General features: G+C 36.4%; 1 protein-coding gene and 1 pseudogene across 1 annotated transcript in view; both read right to left on the reverse strand.

Annotated features, from left to right (window-relative positions):
- LOC127686421 (programmed cell death protein 6-like) overlaps positions 1-12,911 on the reverse strand; it is a 29,103-nt pseudogene extending 16,192 nt beyond the window's left edge.
- The window catches only part of Lrp1b (LDL receptor related protein 1B), a 1,719,438-nt gene that overhangs the window by 1,422,575 nt on the left and 277,752 nt on the right, over positions 1-19,111 (reverse strand). The gene's annotated exons all lie outside the window — the stretch shown is intronic.

The raw sequence follows: 19,111 nt of genomic DNA on the forward strand, positions 1-19,111 counted from the left end.
GTGAGGTAACCCAATCACAAAAGAATACACATGGAATGCGATCTCTGATAAGTGGATATTAATTAGCCCAGAAGCTCTGAATACCCAAGGCACAAATTGCATAACAAATGACTCCCATGAAGAAGTATGGAGAGGGTCCTGATCCTGGAAAGGATTGATCTAGCATGGGAAGGGAATATAAGGACAGAGAAAAAGGAGGGAGGTGATCGGAGAAGGGATGGAGAGAAGGGGGTTTATGGGACATATGGGGAGGTGGGATCTGGGAAAGGGGAAATCATTTGGAATGTAAACAAAGAATATAGAAAATAAAAATATTAAAAAAAAGAAAATGTAAAATGGAATCAACCTCTTTCCTAAGAATCTAGTTCAAAAACTTTAGTGACACACAGAGTGTATTTAATGACAACAATTTCAGTACTTGCTTGAGACTATTGAGGACAGATCCTAGAATAAGGAATAAAAAGGACTGTTTTTACCTCTGGGTATATATTTCAAATACAATAATATTCCAGATAATAAAACAATTTATGAAAAGAAAATAACAGGAACAACAATAAATAGCCTCAAGTTATTTAATTGATTCGAAATTTAGAGCAAACCTAAGATGTAGCAAATTGAAATAAGTCATGAAAAAGTAGAATCATAAAGTTGAAATTTATTCCTTTAAAACTGTCTTTTGGGGCTAGAGAAATGGCTCAGTAGGTTAGAGCGCTAGATGTTCTTCTAAAGGTCCTGGGTTCAATTCCCAGCAAAGACATGGTAGCTCACAACCATCTGTAATGGAAACTGATTTCCTTCTCTGCTGTGTATCAGAACAGAGCATGCACATACATGAAATAAATAAATCTTGAAAAAAAACTATGTGTACAGACCATTTTTTTTACCCCAGTACCATGGGACTTTACTGCTGAATCTGCCTAGGAAAAAAATTCTTTATATGTTGGAAGCAATGATTTTAGGTTAATATTTAAAGGCTCTATAATTTCCTGGGAAAAATACATCATAACAAGTCTGTGAGTGAGTCTCTAGTACATTTATTGGTTTGTTTGTTTGTTTGCTTGCTTGCTTGATTGATTGTTGAAGAGGGGAGACCTACTCTAAATATAGGCATCATCCTTCCTTGGAGATGAGTCCTAGATTAAGTAAACAGAGGTGAATGACCTGGGAACCAGCACTCATCTTCCTGCTTCCTGGATGTGAATGCGATGTGACCACGTGACTCCTGGTCCTACTACCAAGCCTTTGCCCCTAAAATGGACTGCACCATGACAAACTATGAGAGTGTATATTTCCTACAGCTGTATTTGTCAGGAATTTGATCCCTGCAGTGATAATATTTGATACATTTGTAAAAAATTGGCTAGCTATTGATACCAGAATCACTGAGAGTTACATCAATGATGATCATGTTATTTTAGTATCCAGGATTACTGCAATTGGACTTTTATTTTTAAAATGATGTGTGAGCAACTGGCTCATCAATCCTGTACTATCAGTTCATTTTACCGCTTAAAAATATTCTTTCAAATCAGTCTTTGGGACAGTGTTTAGAACATAGCAAAAAAATGGTAATTAGCATTACAACTAATAACCACTTTACTCAAAAACAAAAGGCACAACACTGGCACTGGGGCTGGTATTTCATAAAAGTCAAGTAAATCTATAATAAAATTTATAACATTAGATATTTTGGAATGTAAAAAATTAGGCACAAGGATATTGGTTACAGTGAGTATGGTATAGGATAGTAGACTTTATCCATTCTCAACATAAGGGCTCTGACTGTTCAAGGAATCCTTGAAATATGGGTGTTTAACTAAGATCTCTTTTACAAAGTATTTTATCCTACTGTCCTCCATAGTTCTGAAAATCCAAGGAAAAGAAAGGCTGAAACAAATAATTCAAGAACAACAAATAACAACTCAGCGAAGCAAGAACTCTGTATTTCTCTTAGCTACCAAGTCTGAAATCTTGACCACAGCACAAAGATAATAAATCTACATGAAATAGTTACTTGATCAAATGCTTCCTCTTCAGTTATCAGTTCAGCAGTATATATGCATATACTATTCATATCTTTATTTAAACATGTATCTATCTAATTTAATAACTCCATGTATTTGCATTCCTGAACCTTTATTTTATGCCGAAAGTAGAAAGTATTATCTCTTGGAGAACTCAGTTTGAAGGCTTATGAGGTTTACTGACATCCCATGAAAAGAATAGCAAACAAATATTTTTTATTAACAAATAGAGTCAAAGGTTTCTTATTGTTAAGTCCTTAAGCCTTGTATGTCAGAAATGTTTGAGCTTAATTAATGAGAAGAAAAAGCCGAGAATCCATTCTGAAGCCCTTCCCATAATCCCAAGCCCATCTTGTATCACTTTTCTCTAGTGCATAAATGAATGGAACATTGTCCAGGAAAACCACCTTTCTTCAATGTGCCCTAACAAATAACTATATCTAAAATAATATTTCTACCAACACATTGCCTTTCACATACTGTTTCTTCATCTCCTTTTTCCAAGTTATATGCAAATTGCACATTATTTATACATTTTCTTGTGTTCGTGATGTATTTTCTATTTGAAATATATATTTATTGCTAGTGTGCTTAAATATGAATGTATCCACACACATGAGTTAGAAGTTCACAGAGGCTAAAACTTCACTCCCTACCTTAGTAAATCAATGTTTAAAGTTTTCTCCAATATACAGGCAAGGTAATCTCTCTGTGTAAGGGTTGAAGTACAAATAAAATTAAAATATGTGACCAGTTATAAAAGTATGTATGATTTTGTAACATATTTTTAATTTCTCTAATGCATAGTTTGTAATTAATGATTTGGATATACAATGTTTATCTTTAACTCAAACAACAATTGTACTATTTTAAGAACACTGACATATGACTCTTCAATTCCCACAGACAGTATTGTAACCAGAGAAAATTTTTCAGTAATCCCAATGCAAAACACACTTTTTATACTTGTATTTATATTTTAAATTACTAATTCACATCAATACTTTAAGTAGTGTACCCAAATATGGCTCTATTTTAAAACATAAAATTAAATTTATTTAATGGAAATATTTTTTTTATTTCAAGGCATCTATTTTTAGTGTATATTTTTGTAATCTGTTTTATTTTAGAAGTAGTATATTATGACTGTAATAATGAGTTGTGGCTATTTGTGAACTTACCACTCCAAGCTCTGTATGCCTACTCAGTACACACACACTCCTTGAAGAGCTTACCCTGAGGCCTAACAGGACTGCAGATGAGTCCTTGCCAGGGCCCCATCAAGAGAAATGGGGCTTTCTAAAGAAAAGATGACAGTCTCAACTCCTTACATTTTAATTGATGGTCATAGAATAGAGTAAGAATGAACTTTATTCTTTCCAGTTGACTTTAATGTACAGAATTGTATCTTTCTGAACATTACAAATATTCTGAAACACCAATTATCCATAATAACAACAAGTTAATGAATCACACGATTAAAAAAATTATATTCTATTGAGCACAGTGAAAATGGAAGTAAGGAAGTCCACACAAGGAGAGAGAAACTCCTGGTGCCGAATAATTTGGTTTCTTCCCTTTACTCTGAAGAGTATGTTACTTTATTCAACATGCAATGAAGACTCTCTAGTGGATGCCTTAGTCCCTCCACCTACCTCATGTATGGTGCCAAATACTTAAAGCAGAAAGCTCCCTGTGAGTTCTTTCTGTGTCTGTGGTCCACAGTCAATAATCTGTATATAATCTACATAAATTTCACTTCACTCAGTAGCTCATGAGAGGCAATGCCATTAACCTGCTAGGGAAGACTGTTGGGTGATTTCCCCTTACTATTCACTTTTGACACAAGGCCATTTGTATTACCACTAACTTTTCATTTCATGATATAATCATGCTAATAATAACATGTGATCACAATGATATATATATATATGTATATATATTTAATATGTGTGTATACATATTAATATTATTGCATATTACATATTACATACCATCACATACCATCACATATCATCACATATCACATATCATATATCATATATTATATATTGTATATTATATAGTACATAGTACATAGTACCTATTACGTATTATATATTATGTATTATATATTACATATTGCATATTGCATACTACATACTGTACATTATATATTATATATTACATATTATATGTTATATATTACAAAGTACATAATATATATTATATGTTATATGTTATGCTATGTTATATGTTATATGTGTTGTATGTTATATGCTATATGCTATATGCTATATGTTATATGTTATATATGGGAAATATATATTATATGTTCCCAGATACCAATCTAAATACTTAGCCTCAGCCTCAGATAAATTTTCCATTTCTTTCTTGGTAAAACAAAACAGTGCAATCATTATTGAGTTTGGCAGACCTGCACTGCTACCCATACCTGCCTTATTAACTGACATAATGGAATTGAAGATGCCCATATCTCTGTTGTAAACTTTCAGAAGGAGGAAACATAATCCTTTTGATGTCCTCTACTTTAGAATTTGTTAAAGCAGCCCAACTTTTTTTTTTTTTTGAGATTCTCTCTTCCATCTCCTGTGCCTTGTTTGTGATGTGTGCTTCTCTGCCTGAGACTCCCTCTAACATCTACTGTATTCTGTTAGTGATGTGTGTTTCTGTGCCTGAGATTCACTCTTCCATCTCCTGTGTTCTGTTGGTGATGTGTGCTTCTGTGCATGAGTCTCACTCTTCCATCTCCTATGTTCTGTTGCTGATGTGTGCTTCTGTGTCTGAGATTCGCTCTTCCATCTCCTTTTTGAGGTTGGTGATGTGTACTTCTGTGCCTGAGACTCACTCTTCTATCTCCTGTGTTGTGTTGGTGATCTGAGCTTCTGTGCCAGAGACACACTCCTCCATCACCTCTGTTCTGTTGGTTATGTGTGCTTCTGTGCCTGAGACTCACTCCTCCATGTCCTGTGTTCTGTTGATGATGTGTACTTTTGTGCCTGACACTCACTCTTCTTTTTATTTTATTTTATTTTTTATTGATATATTTTTATTTACATTTCAAATGATTTCCCCTTTTCTGGGTCCCCACTCCCCGCAAGTCCCATAAGCCCTCTTCCGTCCCCCTGTTCTTCCATCCACCCCTTCCCATTTCCCTGTTCTGGAATTCCCCTATACTCTTGCACTGAGTCTTTCCAGAATCAGAGCAGTCCGACTTTTCACTTAGTTAACATGCTTGACAACAAGTCAGAGATCAAGCAGCACACCAGTGCAGAGTGCATCCTTGGGTCAACGAGGAAATGAAGAATGTTGATTAAGGAATTGATCAAGGAAGCCAACACCAAGCTTGCCTGTATTTACTCTGTATTTTCACACTCAAACCTTTCCTCAGCCTCTGATGCCATATTTTGATATATTCTAGCAGAAAGTACAATCAAATTAGGTCATCCTGACTGATTAATTTAAAAAGGGAGGACTTTCTTCAGATAGTCAAAACAATCTACTTCTGGGATAACAAGAATCTCATTTCCTAGACCTGCCTCCTGTGTACCCATCTCTCACTGTGGCATTCGGTTCCTCAGCTTAGCAAATAGCATGGGATATAGAACAAATAAAAACCTTGATAAGAGGATTTGAAGGAAAAATAACAACTCAGCAGTGACTCTGGCATCAGTAATCCATTATGTAAGTTACAAAGCCATTTAAAGCTCACTTAGAAGAGGAAAAGGAGAATTGCACTAGCGTTCCTTTGATATAATTAACTTTCCAGAGTTTTTAAAGTTATGATATCTTCTTAGCTTTCCTGAAAATAACTGTGAAGCTTTGAATGATTAGAAATTATTTTCTACCTGAATTTCTGGCTAGAGGAAAAAATAAACATGAAAAACTCTATAAATGAGAAACTAAATGAAAGCTGGCTTTCTACAATCTCCTTTTTATTGCTCTGAGGATGACATCTTCTCCAACTGACAATCTGTTCACTTTGAGGGTCTACATTGCCTTTATTCTTTATAGATTGACTTCAAAAGCATGTGACAGAAAATGGAGTTGGGTTGTAGCTCAATGGCACATTGCATTATAGAGGTTCTGGGTTTTATCCTCACACTGCAAGAATAAAGAGACCATACATTTCTAAAATTATTTCAGGAACCCAGTAAAGAGACAATATTGACTGTTACATTAATGAAGTAGATATCACGGTCATATTCCTCATAAGTTGGAAACTGGGACTGTAGAGTCACTACCCCAGTTGGCACAGAGCAAGTGTCTCTTACATGGCCATCCTGAATGTCACACTCTGACAGAGCATATCCTCATCTGCACAGACAACTTATGGTTATTTTGTACACTAGCCTTCTTTTCAAATACATTTCAACTTTGTGCACAGAGGTAATGGGTTTCCAAAATCACACCTGGATACACACTTACTCATGTGTACCTTTCCTCCCACAACCTCCCCCATTTCTTTCCTCCAACCCCCAGACCCTCTTCCTATTTTGTGAAAACAAATAGAGACTGCCTCCGAAACATTTGAGAATAGATCTCAGTTTTAAAACAGTGAAAAAAAAAAGATATGAGAAAGGATTCATGTAAACAGATGTGGCTGCCTCCTATTTGGGGACCAAAGGATTAACTATGAGTTGGTAGGAAGGGTTGTAATTTTCTTGGCCTCTCCATCTGTTTTTGAATACTTGCCATGTGTTTAGCATCTTTATTATCTGATGACAGGTAATTTTATATGAGAAGTTCAGAAGGCCACGAGGATCTCAGTTATCTGACTCACCTGCCTCTGTTGTGTCTGTGTGGTGAGTCTCTGGGGAAGATCAATTGCTGAGTCTGTAAAATGATGAGGATTGCCTTCTCCAGTGCAGAGACACTTACTCTGTTCACTGACTTAGAGTGTTGAATAAGAAAAGTGTTTCTCTTTTAGTCTTACTGTCTTTCAACTGAGACAACTCTCTTCAATCTTCAGAGTCAACCTGATCCTAGAACATGTACCGACAGCCTTCTTAGAGCCTGGCGATTGCTACTCAGGATCCCATTGCTTTCCTGGACCTGAATTCTATAAGTAACTAATGATTTCATGAGTCAGTTCCTTACAATGAAAATACTTATGTACAAATTCTCTATGAAATCATTTCTAAATGGCTCTTTTCCCCAAACTGCAACTGATAAGCCCTCACTCCCAACTCTGCCTTTTGCTTCTTCCTTCATGGCTTCTGCATTTATTCCTGAGCAAGGAGGAGTTTAAAAACGAAACAAGATCAAAACCAGAAACCCATTTACTGCATCAGAAACATTCACAAGCTGTCAGTCAGACTACTTGCTCCAGAGACCAGTTTAACTTATAAAATGCTGGCCATGATTTTTCCTCAGTTTCTTTAAATGTGAAATAGTAACACCCAACATTAATATGTTGTTGTAGAACAAAAGAAGGGATAATGGAAGTCGGGGACATATATAAAATGGAAAGCTTTATAGCTCTAAAGAAAAAAAGGAAACCCCAAAATTGCAGAAAAATAGATGGATTTAGAGTGTGTAATGTCTAGTGAAGTAATTTCATCTCAGAGTAAAAAGAATGTTCTATCTCATACGGAGATTCCAGTCTGAAAGATAAGCATGCGCATGTAAACACATGTCTGTGCGGGACTCATGCAGCATGCAGAAAAGATATATAGGAAGTTTAAGTACTTGACGCTCTGTGTTTTGAGGAAGGACAGATGACATGCAAAGGACTTATGAGCCATGAAAGAAAATGTAAATATGACAGCTTTTCTATGCTTATCTACTGTGGATTTCTCCTTTTTATTTTCTGTTTGGCTTTGTTTTTTGCTTTATTTTCTTTACCTTTTTACTTTTTCATTGTTAAAAACTATATCTTTAGTGTGTAAGGGCATATCGATGCAACTGATGGTGAAAGTGTAAAATCCATAGCAGAGTTCTCTGGCTTCAGAATGGATGTTGTGGTGTAGAAGTCCATTGATCTGTATAGCCCTTGGGTCTGTGCCAGTTGTTTTGAATGGTTGTGCCAATATAACTGTGTGCTATTTTTAACTTGCAATTATTTACATTAAAAAATTGTTTAGAAAATTTTCTCTTATCATGTATGTGCTTTTCCCTGAAGCTTCTAAAAGCCAGTGTGCAAGACAGATGCATTGCTACATAATTAGTGTGACTCTGGTAGGGGAAATTCTAAGTGTTCTCCATGAGCAACCGAGCAAGGTGCTAATGAGTGAGAATTCACACAGACATGGATGCCCTAGGGAACTGCACTTCAGACTTTACTCAAGCACAGACAGCACTGAGGGTTAGCACTGCCAGAATGTGTGGGCTTCTGTACGCTGTGGAACGACTCCACTGTGGGAGAGTTACAACATTCAAGCAAATGTCCTGATGAACTTGTGATTAAATTCTCATTGCTAAGCCCAAACACAAAATATCAGGGTCTCTCAGTTTATATTCTTGTACTTATGTGAGAATTCAATTACCATTAGAGAGACTTCATTGGAAATATCTGCCTACCAGCAACTCTTTCAGGAATCAAACAGGCTGCTTTTGTTGTTGTTTTAAAATGAATTTGCTAATGGAGTTTTTTTTTAATTTGAACGTCTTTCTGAAAATGTGCTTCATACATTTTCCCTTCACATTCCTACCTCTGTATCTATAGAGAGATCTAAGGCAAAAATACTGTTACACTCCCTCTCCTTTTTAGTATATCTCAGGGTGCATCATTCTTAAACTGGACCCTTCCTTGACTGGTGTGCTTTGAGGGAGTTTTTTTTTTCACAGAAGCATGGGTTTTTATATTATTTTAGGTTAATTTATTTTATGACAGGTTTCCATTTAGCTTTTAAAGTTCCTATATACCTTACACTGACCTCGAACTTCTAAAGTTCCCACCTCTAATTCCTGAATGCTGCTGTGCTGGACATATGCCTGTATTTATGTAGTTCATACCCTAAAGCCCAGATCTTTGCATATGAGAAAAAAACACTCCAAAATCTGACCAATACATCAAAGCATATTTCAAAAACAAAAATAATATAAAGCTTATCTAGATATGCATTTATTTCAATTAAAATCAAAGAATAATGGCCTTAATCTAAAAATGATTCATTTTTGTTAAAATTATGAAATATCGCAGAAGAAGAAAATGAGGGAATTATTAAATCTAAGTCCAATTTTCTAAGTATCAGTCAAGTTTCCTTTCTTTTATTTTTTATTTCTTCCTTTACCTTTATATGGCTATAGCATAAAGATACCTACCTCTATGTGTTGTTTATTAGATTGTACTTTTTTCCTTAAGGCACAAGAAAAAACAATCAAGAAATTAAAAATGCGTCCTTATTTGTTTCCTTGATCTTTCTATTGGGCACTCTTGAAATAATTACACCTCCAATTTGCACATGCAAACACACAGGCATATAAATGAAGGTATATTCAGAAACATACAAACACATGCAACCTGCAAACATGTAAAGACATGTGTGGTTATTCAAAAGGATGTGGAGAAATGATCTCAAGGTCTTGATGTCAGCCTTCTGGGCTCCAGTCTTAATGGTGTTCCTTAAAGGCAAAATCACAGTTGAACCCTCACTCTTCCCACCCTGATAAATTCTCAGAGAGCAGGTACCTCATCTGTGGTAATCACTGCATGTGTGATAATCTCTATAAAATTCTGGATCTGATTAAAAATGTAGATTAACAGTGACTATTCTCTGTGTGTCAATGAATTTTTAGTTCCATTAGATCTGTCATTAACATATATCAAAATAAAAGAAAAATGCATTCATGCTAGTACATTTGTTTCAAAAGAACCTCAAGTCAATCTTCTCTAACATTTGTCTCTCCAGGATGAGCCAGTGTATAAAATCATTTCATGGGACCAAAGGAATTCCCATTCTAATGTGTGCCATAGACTATTGCAGTGAAAAAATATATTTTAATGAATGTGAACTCACAGAATTTAAAAAGAAATCAATACTTAGATCAAATTATAATATTATGGAAATTCTATTTGAGGACCCACGTATTCATTTATGTTTTAATAATATATTTATCTTTTGATGTATTATTGCAAGAAACTAGGAGACAAATGAAAACAACACTCTATTCTGTGATAAACAAAGTGAGCCAAATAGTCGCCAACATAGAGTCGGGGAAATGAAACAGGCAAAGGTGTTTAGCTATGACTCTACCAAGATAATCTTAAACAAAAAAACAAAACACAAAAACAAAACAAAACAAAAAAAACAAAAGCAGTGTTTTCAAATCAACAGTGCTGAAAGGAAAGAGTTCATGTGGGTGGCTTGTCTCATAAAGATTGCAGACAGTGGGCTCCAAAGTAGAGGGGCAGGTTTTGTGCTAATGTCCAGAAATGGGAATTTAGGGTGTTTTCCTCAAATCCCTGATGTAATATCAGGGATGTGATCAATTGAAGTGGCTAATAAATTATAAACACAGGTATACTTAATTCATTCTCAGCATGTCTTATTTCTCAAAGTAAGGCTACTTTATTTCACATAGCAAAATTTAAAAGAATTTTTTCACCTATAGTAATTTCATTCTGAGTTTTCTCTAAGTGGCAATGAGATGCTACATTTAATTAATGTGAGTGAACCTTGGATCTGGAAGATAAATAGCTGGCTATCACAGGGTCCTGGGTTCAAATTTCAGAACCCATTGATATTATGGATGTGATGGCCTGTACTTATTATTCAAGCTCTGCAGAGGTGGAGTCAGGTAGACCCCTCAGGCTCACAGGCCAGCCAATTTATCCAAATCAGATTAAGTTCAAGCCACTGAGATACATTGTCTCAAAAACAACTACAACAAGAAAAATGATGCCTCTGAAGTTTAACCTTCCTGCATTGATCTCCTCGAGTTTGCTCCTAAATTTTTACCAACACAAATGAATGCCTACCCATACACATTTGTACCTGGATACACATACGTGTTTGCAGTCACGTATATGCACAAAGCATGACAAACAATGAAGGATTCTGTGTTTTGTTTCGAAATATCTGGTGTTTTTATTTTTCATCTATAAAGCTCACACACAGAGACACACACACCAAGACACACACACTCTCACTCTCTTTCTCTCTCTCTCTCACAGAGAGAGAGAGACACAGAGAGAGAGACAGAGAGAGAGAGAGACAGAGAGAGAGAGAGACAGAGAGAGAGAGAGACAGAGAGAGACAGAGAGAGACAGAGAGAGAGAGAGAGAGAGAGAGAGAGAGAGAGAGAGAGAGAGAGAGATCAAATGCTGAATCATGGTGTCAGCACCATCCTCATATACATTGGCTAATAAGCACTTCTACTGCAAACCAGACAGTGAGAATAAACGAACTGAGCTCCTATAATTCTTGCTTTATGGAGCAATGAAATTTTCATGAGTTTGTGTTTTAAAGGGGTCTTAGCAATGAGAAAGATTAAATAGAAAAAAATAACTGTCAGGACTAGTTCAGTTATATTAGCTCAGATGATGCATTTGAAGTGTTCAAGTCAGCCAGTGATTTCACTTAATCTTAACTAATGATTACTGCTTTAAAATATGTGTCTCTCGTGTCTTCAGGTGCTCAGTTCTTCAAGGTGTCACATGATAACAAACAAGCAGGAAACTGTCAGTCATTTGCATGCCATCAATCATTGTGACAGATTTTTGGATTCCCTTCCTATGGAAGATTTGTCTACTTTTGAGCTAATGCACTTTTAATTGTGTTGACTGAGTTTTCAATGAAAATGTCCTCAATGTTAGGGTCAGGACTGTAGTTATGACAGGCAACTTAAGAAGATGGAAGAATCCAAACATTCTTAATTTCTACTTACTAAAGATGTGATATCATGGGAAAAATTCATGCACATGTCCATGCTGGAAAATCTTGAAAGAAAACTACAAAAATGAATAAATAAAAAAGTCTATGCAAATATCAACATATGTATGGATATAAACTGGATCTCTGTGTTATATTTTTGCCTTAATGATTTTGGAAGAATATAAGCAATAAGAATGTGATCTTTTGCTTTGATACTTCCTCTCTTGCCCCAAGAGTTAGCAACAATGCATCCTTAAAATAACAGGTTGCTCTCACCCATCACTAAAGAAGCCTCTCTTGCCAGGAGAAAAATATTAGAGAAAGCCACAGCTGATCAAATCAGAGGCAATAATTGACCTTGGGGTGCCCAGTCCCTATGGATACATCTAAAAACGACTCCCATACCTAAGGCTCTGTGAACATTCAACGTAAGAAGGAGCAGAATGATTCTAAAAGCCAGAGGACCAGGAAATCCACTGTGAGAGTGTGCCTTCTAGGTTGACAAGGGTGCTACATCCAAGAAATCTCTATAATATGATTGCCTAAATACCTGAACAACTTGACATCAGTTGTTCTCTTAGTGTTTATGGGAAAATCTTAAAGTGCCCCACCCCTTGATGAAGATCTATAGGCGTTTAACAACTGTCCGTGGAGGGAGATTCAGCCTTGTCCAGGAATGAGCACAACTTGGTTATCTAAAACCAAGTGGTCATGCTTAGATACACATACATTAAGTCAACAATAAATGGACTAAGCAAATTGTATTTATATAATTATTAATTCCTATGTAACTGGAGCAACCATTGTTAAAGTAAAGGAGGTAAGGATTTAAGAAAGAGTTGGGAGGGCCTGACTTGGGGAGGGAATGGTGATGTAATTATATTTTAATTAAATTTTTGAAAGAAAAAAAGGTAGCAGTATTAACAGTAGGGATTTAGAACAACTGTGTGTGATATCTTCTTACCTTTGATGACTTATTTACTAAGAAGTCCTCTCCGAGAAAAAAAGCAAAACGCGGGCAAAAGAACGCAGTATGCAAGGATCTCATCATGAAAAGGAAGCCAGCCATTTTCAACCTCGATTTTGGAGAAGGCTGTCACATTTCTTTTTCTTGGTCACTTGCACCATGCAGCTGCCATTTCAGGAGACCACAATGAGGCCAGTGTAAAAGCCGGACATGAAGCCAGTGCACTGGCACGAGGACAAGTGTTTCATTCACTACTGTTTTGATTTAGAAGAATAAGAGACCTTAGTAACATCGTAATTGCTAAATAAGAATAAGGCAAATAGACCTGCCAGGGGCCAACTCCAGTAGTCTAGAAGCATTATAATAGGCTGTTACATCTGTCATAGGAAAGGTAGCATGAAATGGCCTCAGAAAGATGTTTTCTCCTAAAACTGAAAACCCTATACTATGATCATTACAATGACTTCCAAGAGTGGAGAGGGCTTTGGATATATTTAACGCATTGTTGGAATGACTGTTTATTTCACCTTAGTTACTTTTAGCTGGTGTTATGGACGCTGAAGTCCTGGAGTTGGATTCAGATGGATCTCTTTCCTGGATGGATCTTTTTCTTCATCTATACCAATAGAAGGAGGACAAGGGGCTGCATTAAACTTGGCTTTGTGTCTGCAAAATCCTTGCTGTCCTTCTGCATGAAGGTCACGCATTGTGCTCAAGAAGCCATCTGTAAGAATCTGCAACCTCTTGTGATATTCTTGCTTTAAAGGGTGCTGATTGAGATTATCGTGCGGCATTTATAAATTATTCTTTTCTCTTTCCTTTCATCCTTTTTCTCTTTCTTCATTGCCTAGATGCTTCTATAAAAAAGGAGCTAGGTCACTGTGCCCCTGACATGGTTTCTTTGTCCTTTTATCTGATCTCAGTAAGGACGGCAATTTTCTCTGTTTTTGCCTAAGTAATAGGAAAAGAAGGGCACTTACTGCACTAATGTTTCAAGGTAAAATTCATGCTCGACATCCCTTTCCGCAACTATTACTAGCTCTGCTATAGGTGCATAATAAGGCTTGAACCCATAACTAAACTGTTAGAATGAATGCCACACCACCATCAAAACAAAGGAAGATTAATTATTGTGGAATGTTACACTTGAAAAGTTGTTTCAAATTCTTAGGTGTGATGCATCACAAAACCTTCTTACATTGCGGATTGAACCATTATCTTACTCCCCGTGCCCCCATAGCAATCAACAGCCAGCCTGCAAAATCTCAGACTAGCTGTGTCTACAGCTATACATCTCTTTGTTCTTTTTTATATAACACTTAAATATATTGAAAGGTTTGGTTGTTGGTTCCTTTTATCTCTCTAAATGTTCAACGATACAGAAACTGCCATTCAAGGAGCTGTCCTCAGAAGAAGCCAGCTCACAGGCAAAGATGTGAATGCCTATACACTGAGGTTCTAAGGCCTGACCATCTCAAGGCACTAGTTCTAAATCTCACAAGCAAGCCACTTACGCTTGAGTGTTGTCATTTAGTGAGTAAGTAGGAGAATGTAGCAGCCATGCCTTTCATACTGTCAATCAGCTTCCCGAGCAGGATTCCAAGGACATCATGCCTCACTGGAGAACTGGTTTGGAATATAGTCTCTGTCTCACAGTTTTGGAACCAAAATCCAAGGAGTAGGCCTGTCACTGCTGTTTTTAAAACATCTCCAGTGCCCACACAGGAGTAAAAATTCCACCACACTTATTTGCATCTACAGATAAAGCATACAGTCATTCTAGGTTATTCCTTTTTATAATTTCTGTTGCAGTCAGCACACGACATTCACAGTGGGGTCTGGATTGCATCCAAAGAGATATTGGAAGGTGAATGATCCATTGAAGCCAGGGGGGTTAAGTATTAATGTATTGAAAGGGTAAATCACGTCAAGATGGGGCTAAGTGGGAAACTAGAAATTGACAAAAGGCAGGAGCCAGGACTGAACCTGTGAATAATTGTTTCACAATTCCAGGTTTGGCAGGCTCATTCACTCTCTGCTAACTGCTCTTTCACGGGCTGAAACTGTTTTTACCTTATCTGGGAGCAACACCACTTGAGAAGTTGACATCTGTTTCCATCCTGCCAGAGAACCTCTTGTCACTAGTGAACTAATGACACAGACAGAGATCCAAATGACTGTCAGATATGCCAGGGATCAGGATATTTTTTCAGGCTTCAGCAATCTCCTCTGTCCTGAATGTCATGAGCCTCTGACATCTTCCCTAACCACTGCTATTTCCATCTCTTAACACAAACTCAATATCTAACATAAAAGGTCATGTAGAAATCAGAGCTAAAGTGGTTATTAAAAATATAATCATGCTAGCACTGTAAAAATCCGCAGAATCTAAAAGTACTTGAGGCATGAAAGATAATTGGTTATGATATAAGTACAACTCCAATTGAGAGTAGCACATTTCAACAGTTTCTGAGGATCTAGAACATAAATGCTTAACATTTGGATCTAGAGTTTCTTTTAAATGAAATTTAAATAGTTGTAAATTTGAATTACCAATTTAAGGTAGAAAGCCTGAAACTAAATCTTGAGTCCTTGATTTCTCGTTTTTCTTTTATTTCTCCATTAATTTCATCTGCATTTGCATCTAATGAAAGATACTACAAAGGTTGTAATTAGCTGATGAATTAATGCACAAAGCATTTTCAGCAAGGCTTACCATTCAATAAAAACCCGTATAAATACACAGAAAAAGTGATGAATAAGACTGACCATCAATAAAAACATCAAGAAATACTCAAAAGTAAATGTTCCCAGTTACACCCTTACACAAGCTGTTCAAGTGCTGTTACTCTGAGATAAGGTTTATTTTATAACAAAATAAAAATGAACAAATAACAAAATATAATCAAATTTAAAGATCTTTCCATTTTGAGTGTCTGACTACAGACATGAATATAGAATTCAGCAGGGTGAGACAACTCTAATTAGTCATTCAGATGTTATTTTATGCATTTTTAGCTGCTTAGACAAGCAAAGGACTTTACTACAGTCAGGCAAAACAGTTATTTTTTCTATTAAGTAACAGCTACCAAACAGCTGCCTGAACTCCATTGATGCCTCAAGGTACAGCCATCCTTCCAAAATTAGCACATGCTAATTGAAAACCTATTGTGTCTTGTCTTTGACCAGGCTCTATATCCAACCAGGGACTGCTCATTTAAAACTATTTTCAATGGAAACCACAAGAAGATAATTTATGTGGTCAGAGGGCGTCAGTTACACGGAGCATGAAGTTTGTAGTTACTGACAGGTCTTTATAAAGCAGCCTGGGACTTCCAACAACCAACTTAGAAACATTCACATTCTTTCATTTTACATATATTGTCAGCTTTTTTTCCATCGACAAAATTGTGTATTCAAACCTCTGATCTTTATATCACCTTTTCCTAATTTAAAGCTTTGCAAGGTAGATGTTCAAAAAATGCTACATATTCAGCTAAAAGTTTCCCTAAGAAGCTAATAACAAATAAGATATAATAAATAATGCACACAGTCAAAAAATCATCTACCTGTCGATAGATCAAATCGTTGTTTATACTTAGCTAACTTAGCATGTATTCTTTCTCTATTGGTGTCATGCATGTACTGACCATATCGACAATGTTCTGGAGTACGTTAGTGTTCTCTAGAGTTCAGTATTGTTTTTAGCTATCTGCATACAGATTATTTGTACACTATTAAAAGGTTTTATGTGTATTAATACTTTGCCTACATGTCTGTATAAGCACTACATGTATACCCAGAGCTTGTGGTCATTCATTTCCAACAGGTTATTGTAGTGGAATTTTCCATTAATTGATTAAATAATAAAGATGACAAGAAGCTAATCACTGGGCAAGGAGGCGGGCCTTCCGGTTCTGAGAGAGGAAGAGGGAAGGCAGGAGGAGGAGGCTTCCATTTGGATGGTGGGAGCAAGACAGACAGGAGCTGTTAGTTAGGGTAGCAGGATCTACCACTGGTAGATTTCTAACATAGAATAATTGGTGAATTTCGAATAGTAGATTTCGAGCCCAGCAATCTCTGTTATCTGTTGATCTGTGTTATCTGTTGATCCTAAAGTAAAATTGTCTGGTTTGCCATTTCTCAAGGACTCGGCTGAGCTCTAAGGAAGGGTAAACAGAGTAGAGTGTGGGTTTTTGAGAGTGCGCTCCAACTAGGTGTGGAAATGTGGGATTCATGAGCAGGTTTGGCAGCAGCCAGCCACTGGGAATAGAGCGATTTCAGAGCTCTGGAGAGACAGAGCCAGCTTTGGTAGGACAGGGTTTGGCAAAAGGGAGACAGTATGGTCTCATTACCAGGCTGGGAACAGACAAAGACAGCCGGCCGGTGACTAGCCGGCCACAGTGTGGGTTGTTTTTTAATATTACACGGTATGGGCGCTATCATATCTAAGATAATAACTTAGGAAGTAACAGGATAAATTGCATCTTGAAAGATCAAGGAGAAGTGTTCTTTCTTCAACTGTATAATCAAGTGTGCAGAAGAGTTTGAATAACAGTAGGAACCATGTTTTTTTTTTTAAGGTTTATTTACTGTGAACAAAAAACTGTTAACCAATAACAACTATTATGTGTCTGTTAACACTAGTATTTATTTTCCACAAATTTATTTTTGTAAGAATCTCAGGGGAGAGAGCATCTTTATAAGTGCTTACACGTTCCATTGATTACTCAGTGCAGTCAGTTCTCGGGGCAGGTGAATATGTATGCTTAACTTGTGTTCACTATCCTATGCTGCATTGCTTATATACAAGATCCTGTCTGTCATGTGAAGTTTCTTCCTCGGTCACTGAGAAAATGTTTTAAGTGGTATTGACCAAATGGATTAGTAAGTTTTCCTATATACAAGTAGGGTGTACAGCTAAAACACAGGGAGTTCACCTAACTTTGAATTTCTAACAAACAAAAAATCGTATTTAATATAAGTATACCTCCTATCAGGTATAAAACACTACCTATAATTTTTGTTTAACCGAAATTCATGCTCACATTGAAAGTTTTAGCTTTTGTTTTATGTTTTTATTATCTTTGCCACTTTATACAGCTATTTCATCTTTATAACTTGATAAGGTGAATTATATAATTTGCTATAGCTTTTCTTATTAAACTAGACAGTATAATATTAGTATTTTGTATGTCAAAAATACTTGACAAATTGTTTGTGAAGATTGTTATGAATCCTACAGAAGCCATATTTAGTCAATGTTTGTCTTTAGTATCATATAAAAATATTTCTTCTTATCCTAGTGCTGAGTTATGATTTGACTCATGAAGAAAGACAAAGCAATCATTAGAAAGTAAGGTTTCCATGTTTTTAGTCCTTGCACAGTTGTGTTGAATCTAGGGTGCATGTTTAGAACATTTTTGTGGCACAGAAGTCCTCATCTTATAGATTAAACTCTAGAGAAAGCAGGATTGTCAAACACACTGGGTTGTTTCTTCAATGGCAGAAATGTTTTTCACACACAAGGTTGAGAATAGAGGTGGTAGTATCCTAGGCTGAGATATCTGTCTTTAAGTCAAGTCCATATCCATGCTTCCCGAGACTTCACAAAATGGACCAGGTGACCAAGATGCTATTGGTATCATAGGTTATCTATCTGATATCTGTATCAGGTACCAGAGATTATCCCTACTCTGTGTCTATGGCTAAGACCTATCAGATCTTTCTCTAGGCCCTTACAATAATACAATAATACATGTAAGCATCTCTAGAACCCATATTCATGGAATGATTAACATGTGTTTTCAAACATGTCTTGATGCAGTTATGCCTTATTTTACAGGATTATGTTACACCAGAAAATTTTCTTTCAAATTATACTAAATTGAAGTATGCCTAAAATAAACCAACTGGGGTCAGACTCTGGGAGTTGAATCAGCATGAACTACTGAACAATGCTGAACCATAATTCCCTCTTTCTTCCAGTGGATTGTTATTCTGACAACCTTGATGTCTGCTAGACATCCATGGAGTAATTTCCGAACTTTGGACCAAAAAATGCTGATTATAACTTAAACAACACTCTATATTACTCTACTATGGTAATATTATCCCAAAGTGGTGATATCATCTCACCTCGTCCTTGGTATCTCTCTGCTTTTCCTCCAGCAGTGCCCTGCACTGTCTTCATTACAACCCATGAGCCTTTTATCAATTGGACACAGTCTGAGCTCCTTATTGTTTCAACTGTGTTTCATCCTGACATCTCGATATTTCCTTTCATTCTATGTGCTCATATC

This window comes from Apodemus sylvaticus, chromosome 5, assembly GCF_947179515.1.
Source record: "Apodemus sylvaticus chromosome 5, mApoSyl1.1, whole genome shotgun sequence".
Taxonomy (NCBI): domain Eukaryota; kingdom Metazoa; phylum Chordata; class Mammalia; order Rodentia; family Muridae; genus Apodemus; species Apodemus sylvaticus.